General features: G+C 57.6%; 1 long non-coding RNA gene across 3 annotated transcripts; it reads right to left on the reverse strand.

The window, feature by feature from the left end:
- Positions 1-6,781: 6,781 nt before the first annotated feature.
- On the reverse strand, positions 6,782-10,407 carry LOC127909239 (uncharacterized). 3 transcript variants are annotated; one of them, XR_008070339.1, is made up of 4 exons: positions 9,867-10,407; positions 9,750-9,833; positions 6,937-6,975; positions 6,782-6,858 (listed from the first exon to the last, which is right to left on the reverse strand). It is a non-coding gene; the product is annotated as an uncharacterized LOC127909239 (long non-coding RNA). The 3 variants fall into 3 exon arrangements; XR_008070338.1 differs by having other exon boundaries at positions 6,937-7,059; positions 9,750-9,788; positions 9,828-10,407; XR_008070340.1 differs by lacking the exon at positions 6,937-6,975.
- Positions 10,408-15,027: the final 4,620 nt, after the last annotated feature.

Raw genomic sequence — 15,027 nt, forward strand, 5'->3', positions numbered from 1 at the left:
GTCCACTAGGCCTCTCACCCTCCAACTAACCTGACCCTGTCCACTAGGCCTCTCACCCCTTCAACTAACCTGACTGACCCTGTCCACTAGGCCTCTCACCCTTCAACTAACCTGACCCTGACCCTGTCCACTAGGCCTCTCACCCTCCAACTAACCTGACCCTGTCCCTAGGTCCACTAACCTGACCCTGCCTCTCACCTGACCCTGACCTCCAAGGCCTCTCAACCTGACCTGACCCTGACCCTGTCCACTAGGCCTCTCACCCTTCAACTAACCTGACCTGACCCTGTCCACTAGGCCTCTCACCCTCAACTAACCTGACCCTGACCCTGTCCACTAGGCCTCTCACCCTTCCAACTAACCTGACCCTGTCCACTAGGCCTCTCACCCTCCAACTAACCTGACCCTGACCCTGTCCACTCCACTAGGCCTCACCCTTCACCTGACCCCCTTCAACTAACCTGACCCTGTCCACTAGTCCACTCAGGCCTCTCACCCTCTACTAGGCCTGACCCTCCTACTAACCCTGTCCACTAGGCCTCTCACCCTCCAACTAACCTGACCCTGTCCACTAGGCCTCTCACCCTTCAACTAACCTGACCCTGTCCACTAGGCCTCTCACCCTTCAACCCTGACCCTGTCACTAGGCCTCTCACCTTCAACTAACCTGACCCTGACCCTGTCCACTAGGGCCTCTCACCCCTCCAACTAACCTGACCCTGTCCACTGGGCCTCTCAGGCCCTCACCTGACCCTCCACTGGGCCTCTAACCTGACCCTGTCCACTAGGCCTCTCACCCCCAATTAACCTGACCTGACCCTGTCCACTAGGCCTCTCACCCCTTCAACTAACCTGACCCTGTCCACTAGGCCTCTCACCCTTCAACTAACCTGACCCTGACCCTGTCCACTAGGCCTCTCACCCCTTCAACTAACCTGACCCGTCCACTAGGCCTCTCACCCCTTCACTAACCTGACCCTCTCAGGCCCCTAACCTGACCCTGACTAACCTGACTAACCTGTCCACTAGGCCTCTCACCCCTCCAACTAACCTGACCCTGTCCACTAGGCCTCTCACCCCTTCAACTAACCTGACCCTGACCCTGTCCACTAGGCCTCTCACCCCTTCAACTAACCTGACCTGACCCTGTCCACTAGGCCTCTCACCCCTTCAACTAACCTGACCCTGACCCTGTCACTAGGCCTCACGAGGCCTCTCACCTTCAACTAACCTGACCCTGTCCACTGGGCCTCTCACCCCTTCAACTAACCTGACCTGACCCTGTCCACTAGGCCTCTCACCCCTTCAACTAACCTGACCCTGACCCTGTCTACTAGGCCTCTCACCCCTCCTAACCTGACCTGACCTGACCTGTCCACTAGGCCTCTCACCCCTTCAACTAACCTGACCCTGACCCTGTCACTAGGCCTCTCACCCCTTCAACTAACCTGACCCTGTCCACTGGGCCTCTCACCCCTTCAACCTAACCCTGACCCTGTCCACTAGGCCTCTCACCCCTTCAACTAACCTGACCTGACCCTGTCCACTAGGCCTCTCACCCCTCCAACTAACCTGACCCTGTCCACTAGGCCTCTCACCCCTTCAACTAACCTGACCCTGACCCTGTCCACTAGGCCTCTCACCCTCCAACTAACCTGACCCTGTCCACCCTGTCCACTAGGCCTCTCACCCTTCAACTAACCTGACCCTGACCCTGTCCACTAGGCCTCTCACCCCTTCAACTAACCTGACTGACCCTGTCCACTGGGCCTCTCACCCCTTCAACTAACCTGACCTGACCCTGTCCACTGGGCCTCTCACCCCTTCCTAACCTGACCTGACCCTGTCTTCACTAGGCCTCTCACCCCTCACCCTTCAACTACCTGACCTGACCCTGTCCACTAGGCCTCTCACCCCTTCAACCTAACCTGACCTCCCCCGTCCACTAGGCCTCTCACCCCTTCAACTAACCTGACCCTGACCCTGTCCACTAGGCCTCTCCCCTTCAACTAACCTGACCCTGACCCTGTCCACTAGGCCTCTCACCCCTTCAACTAACCTGACCCTGTCCACTAGGCCTCTCACCCCTTCAACTAACCTGACCCTGACCACTCCAGGCCTCTCACCCTTCAACTAACCTGACCCTGTCCACTCAGGCCTCTCACCCCTTCAACTAACCTGACCCTGACCCTGTCCACTAGGCCTCTCACCCTTCAACTAACCTGACCCTGACCCTGTCCACTGGGCCTCTCACCCTTCCAACTACCCTGACCCTGTCCACTAGGCCTCTCACCCTCAACTAACCTGACCCTGTCCACTAGGCCTCTCCACCCCTCACCCCTTCAACTAACCTGACCCTGACCCCACTAATTTGGGCCTCTCACCCTTCAACTAACCTGACCCTGACCCTGTCCACTAGGCCTCTCACCCTTCAACTAACCTGACCTGACCCTGTCCACTAGGCCTCTCACCCCTCCAACTAACCTGACCCTGTCCACTAGGCCTCTCACCCCTTCAACTAACCTGACCTGTCCACTGGGCCTCTCACCCCTTCAACTAACCTGACCCTGTCCACAGGCCTCTCACCCCTTCTTCAACTGACCCTGACCCTGTCCACTAGGCCTCTCACCCTTCAGCTAACTGACCCTGACCCTGTCCACTAGGCCTCTCACCCCTTCCAACTAACCTGACCCTGTCCACTAGGCCTCTCACCCCTTCAACTAACCTGACCCTGACCCTGACCACTAGGCCTCTCACCCCTTCAACTAACCTGACCTGACCCTCTCACCCCCTTCTACCCTGACCCTGACCCTGTCCACTAGGCCTCTCACCCCTTCAACTAACTGACCCTGACCCTGTCCACTAGGCCTCTCACCCCTTCAACTAACCTGACCCTGTCCACTAGGCCTCTTCAACTAACCCCACTAGGCCTCTCACCCTTCAACTAACCTGACCCTGTCCACTAGGCCTTTCACCCCTTCAACTAACCTGACCCTGACCCTGTCCACTAGGCCTCTCACCCCTTCAACTAACCTGACCTGACCCTGTCCACTAGGCCTCTCACCCCTCCAACTAACCTGACCCTGTCCACTAGGCCTCTCACCCCTTCAACTAACCTGACCTGACCCTGTCCACTAGGCCTCTCACCCTCCAACTAACCTGACCCTGTCCACTAGGCCTCTCACCCCTCCAACTAACCTGACCCTGTCCACTAGGCCTCTCACCCCTTCAACTAAAACCCTGACCCTGTCCACTCTCTCACCCCTTCAACTAACCTGACCCTGACCCTGTCCACTAGGCCTCTCACCCCTTCAACTAACCTGACCCTGTCCAATAGGCCTCTCACCCTTCAACTAACCTGACCCTGACCCTGTCCACTAGGCCTCTCACCCCTCCAACTAACCTGACCCTGACCCTGTCCACTAGGCCTCTCACCCCTTCAACTAACCTGACCCTGACCACTGGGCCTCTCACCCTTCAACTAACCTGACCCTGACCACTGGGCCTCTCACCCCTTCAACTATAACCTGACCCTGACCCTGTCTACTAGGCCTCTCACCCCTTCAACTAACCTGACCCTGACCCTGTCCACAAGGCCTCTCACCCCTTCAACTAACCTGACCCTGACCCTGTCCACTAGGCCTCTCACCCCTCCAACTAACCTGACCCTGTCCACTAGGCCTCTCACCCCTTCAACTAACCTGACCCTGACCCTGTCCACTAGGCCTCTCACCCCTCCAACTAACCTGACCCTGTCCACTAGGCCTCTCACCCCTCCAACTAACCTGACCCTGTCCACTAGGCCTCTCACCCCTTCAACTAACCTGACCCTGACCCTGTCCACTACGCCTCTCACCCCTTCAACTAACCTGACCCTGGCCAATAGGCCTCTCACCCCTTCAACTAACCTGACCCTGTCCACTAGGCCTCTCACCCCTCCAACTAACCTGACCCTGTCCACTAGGCCTCTCACCCCTTCAACTAACCTGACCCTGACCCTGTCCACTAGGCCTCTTACCCCTTCAACTAACCTGACCCTGTCCACTAGGCCTCTCACCCCTTCAACTAACCTGACCCTGACCACTAGGCCTCTCACCCCTTCAACTAACCTGACCCTGACCCTGTCCACTAGGCCTCTAACCCCTTCAACTAACCTGACCCTGACCCTGTCCACTAGGCCTCTCACCCCTCCAACTAACCTGACCCTGTCCACTAGGCCTCTCACCCCTCCAACTAACCTGACCCTGTCCACTAGGCCTCTCACCCCTTCAACTAACCTGACCCTGACCCTGTCCACTACGCCTCTCACCCCTTCAACTAACCTGACCCTGTCCAATAGGCCTCTCACCCCTTCAACTAACCTGACCCTGACCCTGTCCACTAGGCCTCTCACCCCTCCAACTAACCTGACCCTGACCCTGTCCACTAGGCCTCTCACCCCTTCAACTAACCTGACCCTGTCCACTAGGCCTCTCACCCCTTCAACTAACCTGACCCTGACCACTAGGCCTCTCACCCCTTCAACTAACCTGACCCTGACCCTGTCTACTAGGCCTCTCACCCCTTCAACTAACCTGACCCTGACCCTGTCCACTAGGCCTCTCACCCCTTCAACTAACCTGACCCTGACCCTGTCCACTAGGCCTCTCACCCCTCCAACTAACCTGACCCTGTCCACTAGGCCTCTCACCCCTTCAACTAACCTGACCCTGACCCTGTCCACTAGGCCTCTCACCCCTCCAACTAACCTGACCCTGTCCACTAGGCCTCTCACCCCTCCAACTAACCTGACCCTGTCCACTAGGCCTCTCACCCCTTCAACTAACCTGACCCTGACCCTGTCCACTACGCCTCTCACCCCTTCAACTAACCTGACCCTGTCCAATAGGCCTCTCACCCCTTCAACTAACCTGACCCTGTCCACTAGGCCTCTCACCCCTCCAACTAACCTGACCCTGTCCACTAGGCCTCTCACCCCTTCAACTAACCTGACCCTGACCCTGTCCACTAGGCCTCTTACCCCTTCAACTAACCTGACCCTGTCCACTAGGCCTCTCACCCCTTCAACTAACCTGACCCTGACCACTAGGCCTCTCACCCCTTCAACTAACCTGACCCTGACCCTGTCCACTAGGCCTCTCACCCCTCCAACTTACCTGACCCTGACCCTGTCCACTAGGCCTCTCACCCCTTCAACTAACCTGACCCTGTCCACTAGGCCTCTCACCCCTTCAACTAACCTGACCTTGACCCTGTCCACTAGGCCTCTCACCCCTTCAACTAACCTGACCCTGTCCACTAGGCCTCTCACCCCTTCAACTAACCTGACCCTGACCCTGTCCACTAGGCCTCTCACCCTTCCAACTAACCTGACCCTGTCCACTAGGCCTCTCACCCCTCCAACTAACCTGACCCTGTCCACTAGGCCTCTCACCCCTTCAACTAACCTGACCCTGACCCTGTCCACTAGGCCTCTCACCACTCCAACTAACCTGACCCTGTCCACTAGGCCTCTCACCCCTTCAACTAACCTGACCCTGACCCTGTCCACTAGGCCTCTCACCTCTCTCAACTAACCTGACCCTGACCCTGACCCTGTCCACTAGGCCTCTCACCACTCCAACTAACCTGACCCTGTCCACTAGGCCTCTCACCCCTTCAACTAACCTGACCTGACCCTGTCCACTAGGCCTCTCACCCCTCCAAATAACCTGACCCTGACCCTGTCCAATAGGCCTCTCACCCCTTCAACTAACCTGACCCTGACCCTGTCCACTAGGCCTCTCACCTCTTCAACTAACCTGACCCTGACCCTGTCCACTAGGCCTCTCACCCTTCAATAAACCTGACCCTGTCCACTAGGCCTCTCACCCCTTCAACTAACCTGACCCTGTCCACTAGGCCTCTCACCACTCCAACTAACCTGACCCTGTCCACTAGGCCTCTAACCCCTCCAACTAACCTGACCCTGACCCTGTCCACTAGGCCTCTAACCCCTCCAACTAACCTGATCCTGACCCTGTCCACTAGACCTCTCACCCCTTCAACTAACCTGACCCTGACCCTGTCCACTAGGCCTCTCACCTCTCCAACTAACCTGACCCTGACCCTGTCCACTAGGCCTCTCACCACTCCAACTAACCTGACCCTGTCCACTAGGCCTCTCACCCCTTCAACTAACCTGACCCTGACCCTGTCCACTAGGCCTCTCACCCCTCCAAATAACCTGACCCTGACCCTGTCCAATAGGCCTCTCACCCCTTCAACTAACCTGACCCTGACCCTGTCCACTAGGCCTCTCACCTCTTCAACTAACCTGACCCTGACCCTGTCCACTAGGCCTCTCACCCCTTCAATAAACCTGACCCTGTCCACTAGGCCTCTCACCCCTTCAACTAACCTGACCCTGTCCACTAGGCCTCTCACCCTCCAACTAACCTGACCCTGTCCACTGGGCCTCTCACCCCTTCAACTAACCTAACCCTGTCCACTAGGCCTCTCACCCCTTCAACTAACCTGACCCTGACCCTGTCCACTAGGCCTCTCACCCCTCCAACTAACCTGACCCTGACCCTGTCCACTAGGCCTCTCACCCCTCCAACTAACCTGACCCTGACCCTGTCCACTAGGCCTCTCACCCCTCCAACTAACCTGACCCTGTCCACTAGGCCTCTCACCCCTCCAACAAACCTGACCCTATCCACTAGGCTTCTCACTCCTCCAACTAACCTGACCCTGACCCTGTCCACTAGGCCTCTCACGCATCCAACTAACCTGACCCTGACCCTGTCCACTAGGCCTCTCACCCCTCCAACTAACCTGACCCTGTCCACTAGGCCTCTCACCCCTTCAACAAACCTGACCCTGTCCACTAGGCCTCTCACCCCTCCTACTAACCTGACCCTGTCCACTAGGCCTCTCACCCCTCCTACTAACCTGACCCTGTCCACTAGGCCTCTCACCCCTTCAACAAACCTGACCCTGTCCACTAGGCCTCTCACCCCTCCTACTAACCTGACCCTGACCCTGTCCACTAGGCCTCTCACCCCTCCTACTAACCTGACCCTGACCCTGTCCACTAGGCCTCTCACCCCTTCAACTAACCTGACCCTGACCCTGTCCACTTGGCCTCTCACCCCTCCAACTAACCTGACCCTGACCCTGTCCACTTGGCCTCTCACCCTTCAACTAACCTGACCCTGACCCTGTCCACTAGGCCTCTCACCCCTTCAACTAACCTGACCCTGACCCTGTCTACTAGGCCTCTCACCCCTCCTACTAACCTGACCCTGTCCACTAGGCCTCTCACCCCTCCAACTAACCTGACCCTGTCCACTAGGCCTCTCACCCCTTCAACTAACCTGACCCTGTCCACGAGGCCTCTCACCCTTCAACTAACCTGACCCTGACCCTGTCTACTAGGCCTCTCACCCCTCCAACTAACCTGACCCTGTCCACTAGGCCTCTCACCCCTCCAACTAACCTGACCCTGTCCACGAGGCCTCTCACCCTTCAACTAACCTGACCCTGACCCTGTCCACTAGGCCTCTCACCCCTTCAACTAACCTGACCCTGTCCACTAGGCCTCTCACCCCTCCAACTAACCTGACCCTGTCCACTAGGCCTCTCACCCCTTCAACTAACCTGACCCTGTCCACTAGGCCTCTCACCCCTCCAACTAACCTGACCCTGTCCACTAGGCCTCTCACCCCTTCAACTAATCTGACCCTGTCCACTAAGCCTCTCACCCCTTCAACTAACCTGACCCTGACCCTGTCCACTAGGCCTCTCACCCCTTCAACTAACCTGACCCTGTCCACTAGGCCTCTCACCCCTTCAACTAACCTGACCCTGTCCACTAAGCCTCTCACCCCTTCAACTAACCTGACCCTGACCCTGTCCACTAGGCCTCTCACCCCTTCAACTAACCTGACCCTGTCCACTAGGCCTCTAACCCCTCCAACTAACCTGACCCTGACCCTGTCCACTAGGCCTCTCACCCCTTCAACTAACCTGACCCTGTCCACTAGGCCTCTCACCCCTTCAACTAACCTGACCCTGTCCACTAGGCCTCTCACCCCTTCAACTAACCTGACCCTGACCACTAGGCCTCTCACCCCTTCAACTAACCTGACCCTGACCCTGTCTACTAGGCCTCTCACCCCTTCAACTAACCTGACCCTGACCCTGTCCACTAGGCCTCTCACCCCTTCAACTAACCTGACCCTGACCCTGTCCACTAGGCCTCTCACCCCTCCAACTAACCTGACCCTGTCCACTAGGCCTCTCACCCCTTCAACTAACCTGACCCTGACCCTGTCCACTAGGCCTCTCACCCCTCCAACTAACCTGACCCTGTCCACTAGGCCTCTCACCCCTCCAACTAACCTGACCCTGTCCACTAGGCCTCTCACCCCTTCAACTAACCTGACCCTGACCCTGTCCACTACGCCTCTCACCCCTTCAACTAACCTGACCCTGTCCAATAGGCCTCTCACCCCTTCAACTAACCTGACCCTGACCCTGTCCACTAGGCCTCTCACCCCTCCAACTAACCTGACCCTGACCCTGTCCACTAGGCCTCTCACCCCTTCAACTAACCTGACCCTGACCCTGTCCACTAGGCCTCTCACCCCTTCAACTAACCTGACCCTGACCACTAGGCCTCTCACCCCTTCAACTAACCTGACCCTGACCCTGTCTACTAGGCCTCTCACCCCTTCAACTAACCTGACCCTGACCCTGTCCACAAGGCCTCTCACCCCTTCAACTAACCTGACCCTGACCCTGTCCACTAGGCCTCTCACCCCTCCAACTAACCTGACCCTGTCCACTAGGCCTCTCACCCCTTCAACTAACCTGACCCTGACCCTGTCCACTAGGCCTCTCACCACTCCAACTAACCTGACCCTGTCCACTAGGCCCTCTCACCCCTTCAACTAACCTGACCCTGACCCTGTCCACTAGGCCTCTCACCCCTCCAAATAACCTGACCCTGACCCTGTCAATAGGCCTCTCACCCCTTCAACTAACCTGACCCTGACCCTGTCTACTAGGCCTCTCACCTCTTCAACTAACCTGACCCTGACCCTGTCCACTAGGCCTCTCACCCCTTCAATTAACCTGACCCTGTCCACTAGGCCTCTCACCCCTTCAACTAACCTGACCCTGTCCACTAGGCCTCTCACCCCTCCAACTAACCTGACCCTGTCCACTAGGCCTCTCACCCCTTCAACTAACCTAACCCTGTCCACTAGGCCTCTCACCCCTTCAACTAACCTGACCCTGACCCTGTCCACTAGGCCTCTCACCCCTCCAACTAACCTGACCCTGACCCTGTCCACTAGGCCTCTCACCCCTCCAACTAACCTGACCCTGTCCACTAGGCCTCTCACCCCTCCAACAAACCTGACCCTATCCACTAGGCCTCTCACCCCTCCAACTAACCTGACCCTGACCCTGTCCACTAGGCCTCTCACCCCTCCAACTAACCTGACCCTGACCCTGTCCACTAGGCCTCTCACCCCTCCAACTAACCTGACCCTGACCCTGTCCACTAGGCCTCTCACCCCTCCAACTAACCTGACCCTGTCCACTAGGCCTCTCACCCCTCCAACAAACCTGACCCTATCCACTAGGCCTCTCACCCCTCCAACTAACCTGACCCTGACCCTGTCCACTAGGCCTCTCACCCTCCAACTAACCTGACCCTGACCCTGTCCACTAGGCCTCTCACCCCTCCAACTAACCTGACCCTGTCCACTAGGCCTCTCACCCCTTCAACAAACCTGACCCTGTCCACTAGGCCTCTCACCCCTCCTACTAACCTGACCCTGTCCACTAGGCCTCTCACCCCTTCAACAAACCTGACCCTGTCCACTAGGCCTCTCACCCCTCCTACTAACCTGACCCTGACCCTGTCCACTAGGCCTCTCACCCCTTCAACTAACCTGACCCTGACCCTGTCCACTTGGCCTCTCACCCCTCCAACTAACCTGACCCTGACCCTGTCCACTTGGCCTCTCACCCCTTCAACTAACCTGACCCTGACCCTGTCCACTAGGCCTCTCACCCCTTCAACTAACCTGACCCTGACCCTGTCTACTAGGCCTCTCACCCCTCCTACTAACCTGACCCTGTCCACTAGGCCTCTCACCCCTCCAACTAACCTGACCCTGTCCACTAGGCCTCTCACCCCTTCAACTAACCTGACCCTGTCCACGAGGCCTCTCACCCTTCAACTAACCTGACCCTGACCCTGTCTACTAGGCCTCTCACCCCTCCAACTAACCTGACCCTGTCCACTAGGCCTCTCACCCCTCCAACTAACCTGACCCTGTCCACTAGGCCTCTCACCCCTTCAACTAACCTGACCCTGTCCACTAGGCCTCTCACCCCTCCAACTAACCTGACCCTGTCCACTAGGCCTCTCACCCCTTCAACTAACCTGACCCTGTCCACTAGGCCTCTCACCCCTTCAACTAACCTGACCCTGTCCACTAGGCCTCTCACCCCTTCAACTAACCTGACCCTGACCCTGTCCACTAGGCCTCTCACCCCTCCAACTAACCTGACCCTGACCCTGTCCACTGGGCCTCTCACCCCTTCAACTAACCTGACCCTGTCCACTAGGCCTCTAACCCCTCCAACTAACCTGACCCTGACCCTGTCCACTAGGCCTCTCACCCTTCAACTAACCTGACCCTGTCCACTAGGCCTCTCACCCCTTCAACTAACCTGACCCTGTCCACTAGGCCTCTCACCCCTTCAACTAACCTGACCCTGACCACTAGGCCTCTCACCCCTTCAACTAACCTGACCCTGACCCTGTCTACTAGGCCTCTCACCCTTCAACTAACCTGACCCTGACCCTGTCCACTAGGCCTCTCACCCCTTCAACTAACCTGACCTGACCCTGTCCACTAGGCCTCTCACCCCTCCAACTAACCTGACCCTGACCCTGTCCACTAGGCCTCTCACCCCTCCAACTAACCTGACCCTGTCCACTAGGCCTCTCACCCCTCCAACTAACCTGACCCTGTCCACTAGGCCTCTCACCCCTTCAACTAACCTGACCCTGACCCTGTCCACTACGCCTCTCACCCCTTCAACTAACCTGACCCTGTCCAATAGGCCTCTCACCCCTTCAACTAACCTGACCCTGACCCTGTCCACTGGGCCTCTCACCCTCCAACTAACCTGACCCTGACCCTGTCCACTAGGCCTCTCACCCCTCCAACTAACCTGACCCTGACCCTGTCCACTTGGCCTCTCACCCCTCCAACTAACCTGACCCTGACCCTGTCCACTAGGCCTCTCACCCTTTCAACTAACCTGACCCTGACCACTAGGCCTCTCACCCCTTCAACTAACCTGACCCTGACCCTGTCTACTAGGCCTCTCACCCCTTCAACTAACCTGACCCTGACCCTGTCCACAAGGCCTCTCACCCCTTCAACTAACCTGACCCTGACCCTGTCCACTAGGCCTCTCACCCCTCCAACTAACCTGACCCTGTCCACTAGGCCTCTCACCCCTTCAACTAACCTGACCCTGACCCTGTCCACTAGGCCTCTCACCCCTCCAACTAACCTGACCCTGTCCAATAGGCCTCTCACCCCTTCAACTAACCTGACCCTGTCCACTAGGCCTCTCACCCCTCCAACTAACCTGACCCTGTCCACTAGGCCTCTCACCCCTTCAACTAACCTGACCCTGACCCTGTCCACTAGGCCTCTTACCCCTTCAACTAACCTGACCCTGACCCTGTCCACTAGGCCTCTCACCCCTCCAACTAACCTGACCCTGACCCTGTCCACTAGGCCTCTCACCCCTTCAACTAACCTGACCCTGTCCACTAGGCCTCTCACCCCTTCAACTAACCTGACCCTGACCCTGTCCACTAGGCCTCTCACCACTCCAACTAACCTGACCCTGTCCACTAGGCCTCTAACCCCTCCAACTAACCTGACCCTGACCCTGTCCACTAGGCCTCTAACCCCTCCAACTAACCTGATCCTGACCCTGTCCACTAGGCCTCTCACCCCTCCAACTAACCTGACCCTGACCCTGTCCACTAGGCCTCTCACCCCTTCAACTAACCTGACCCTGACCCTGTCCACTAGGCCTCTCACCACTCCAACTAACCTGACCCTGACCCTGTCCACTAGGCCTCTCACCACTCCAACTAACCTGACCCTGTCCACTAGGCCTCTAACCCCTCCAACTAACCTGACCCTGACCCTGTCCACTAGGCCTCTAACCCCTCCAACTAACCTGATCCTGACCCTGTCCACTAGACCTCTCACCCCTTCAACTAACCTGACCCTGACCCTGTCCACTAGGCCTCTCACCTCTCCAACTATCCTGACCCTGACCCTGTCCACTAGGCCTCTCACCTCTCCAACTAACCTGATCCTGACCCTGTCCACTAGACCTCTCACCCCTTCAACTAACCTGACCCTGACCCTGTCCACTAGGCCTCTCACCTCTCCAACTATCCTGACCCTGACCCTGTCCACTAGACCTCTCACCTCTCCAACTAACCTGACCCTGACCCTGTCCACTAGGCCTCTCACCACTCCAACTAACCTGACCCTGTCCACTAGGCCTCTCACCCCTTCAACTAACCTGACCCTGACCCTGTCCACTAGGCCTCTCACCCCTCCAAATAACCTGACCCTGACCCTGTCCAATAGGCCTCTCACCCCTTCAACTAACCTGACCCTGACCCTGTCCACTAGGCCTCTCACCTCTTCAACTAACCTGACCCTGACCCTGTCCACTAGGCCTCTCACCCCTTCAATTAACCTGACCCTGTCCACTAGGCCTCTCACCCCTTCAACTAACCTGACCCTGTCCACTAGGCCTCTCACCCCTCCAACTAACCTGACCCTGTCCACTAGGCCTCTCACCCCTTCAACTAACCTAACCCTGTCCACTAGGCCTCTCACCCCTTCAACTAACCTGACCCTGACCCTGTCCACTAGGCCTCTCACCCCTCCAACTAACCTGACCCTGACCCTGTCCACTAGGCCTCTCACCCCTCCAACTAACCTGACCCTGTCCACTAGGCCTCTCACCCCTCCAACAAACCTGACCCTATCCACTAGGCCTCTCACCCCTCCAACTAACCTGACCCTGACCCTGTCCACTAGGCCTCTCACCCCTCCAACTAACCTGACCCTGACCCTGTCCACTAGGCCTCTCACCCCTCCAACTAACCTGACCCTGTCCACTAGGCCTCTCACCCCTTCAACAAACCTGACCCTGTCCACTAGGCCTCTCACCCCTCCTACTAACCTGACCCTGACCCTGTCCACTAGGCCTCTCACCCCTCCTACTAACCTGACCCTGACCCTGTCCACTAGGCCTCTCACCCCTTCAACTAACCTGACCCTGACCCTGTCCACTTGGCCTCTCACCCCTCCAACTAACCTGACCCTGACCCTGTCCACTTGGCCTCTCACCCCTTCAACTAACCTGACCCTGACCCTGTCCACTAGGCCTCTCACCCCTTCAACTAACCTGACCCTGACCCTGTCTACTAGGCCTCTCACCCCTCCTACTAACCTGACCCTGTCCACTAGGCCTCTCACCCCTCCAACTAACCTGACCCTGTCCACTAGGCCTCTCACCCCTTCAACTAACCTGACCCTGTCCACGAGGCCTCTCACCCTTCAACTAACCTGACCCTGACCCTGTCCACTAGGCCTCTCACCCCTTCAACTAACCTGACCCTGTCCACTAGGCCTCTCACCCCTTCAACTAACCTAACCCTGTCCACTAGGCCTCTCACCCCTTCAACTAACCTCACCCTGTCCACTAGGCCTCTCACCCCTCCAACTAACCTGACCCTGTCCACTAGGCCTCTCACCCCTTCAACTAACCTGACCCTGTCCACTAGGCCTCTCACCCCTCCAACTAACCTGACCCTGACCCTGTCCACTAGGCCTCTCACCCCTTCAACTAACCTCACCCTGTCCACTAGGCCTCTCACCCCTCCTACTAACCTGACCCTGTCCACTAGGCCTCTCACCCCTTCAACTAACCTGACCCTGTCCCCTAGGCCTCTCACCCCTCCAACTAACCTGACCCTGACCCTGTCCACTAGGCCTCTCACCCCTCCAACTAACCTGACCCTGTCCACTAGGCCTCTCACCCCTTCAACTAACCTCACCCTGTCCACTAGGCCTCTCACCCCTCCTACTAACCTGACCCTGTCCACTAGGCCTCTCACCCCTCCTACTAACCTGACCCTGTCCACTAGGCCTCTCACCCCTTCAACTAACCTGACCCTGTCCACTAGGCCTCTCACCCCTCCAACTAACCTGACCCTGACCCTGTCCACTAGGCCTCTCACCCCTTCAACTAACCTGACCCTGACCCTGTCCACTAGGCCTCTCACCCCTCCAACTAACCTGACCCTGACCCTGTCCACTAGGCCTCTCACCCCTTCAACTAACCTGACCCTGACCCTGTCCACTAGGCCTCTCACCCCTCCAACTAACCTGACCCTGACCCTGTCCACTAGGCCTCTCACCCCTTCAACTAACCTGACCCTGTCCACTAGGCCTCTCACCCCTTCAACTAACCTGACCCTGTCCACGAGGCCTCTCACCCTTCAACTAACCTGACCCTGACCCTGTCCACTAGGCCTCTCACCCCTTCAACTAACCTGACCCTGTCCACTAGGCCTCTCACCCCTTCAACTAACCTGACCCTGTCCACTAGGCCTCTCACCCCTTCAACTAACCTGACCCTGTCCACTAGGCCTCTCACCCCTCCAACTAACCTGACCCTGACCCTGTCCACTAGGCCTCTCACCCCTTCAACTAACCTGACCCTGTCCACTAGGCCTCTCACCCCTCCTACTAACCTGACCCTGTCCACTAGGCCTCTCACCCCTTCAACTAACCTGACCCTGTCCCCTAGGCCTCTCACCCCTCCAACTAACCTGACCCTGTCCACTAGGCCTCTCACCCCTCCAACTAACCTGACCCTGTCCACTAGGCCTCTCACCCCTTC

This window comes from Oncorhynchus keta, chromosome 19, assembly GCF_023373465.1.
Source record: "Oncorhynchus keta strain PuntledgeMale-10-30-2019 chromosome 19, Oket_V2, whole genome shotgun sequence".
Classification (NCBI taxonomy): Eukaryota; Metazoa; Chordata; class Actinopteri; order Salmoniformes; family Salmonidae; genus Oncorhynchus; species Oncorhynchus keta.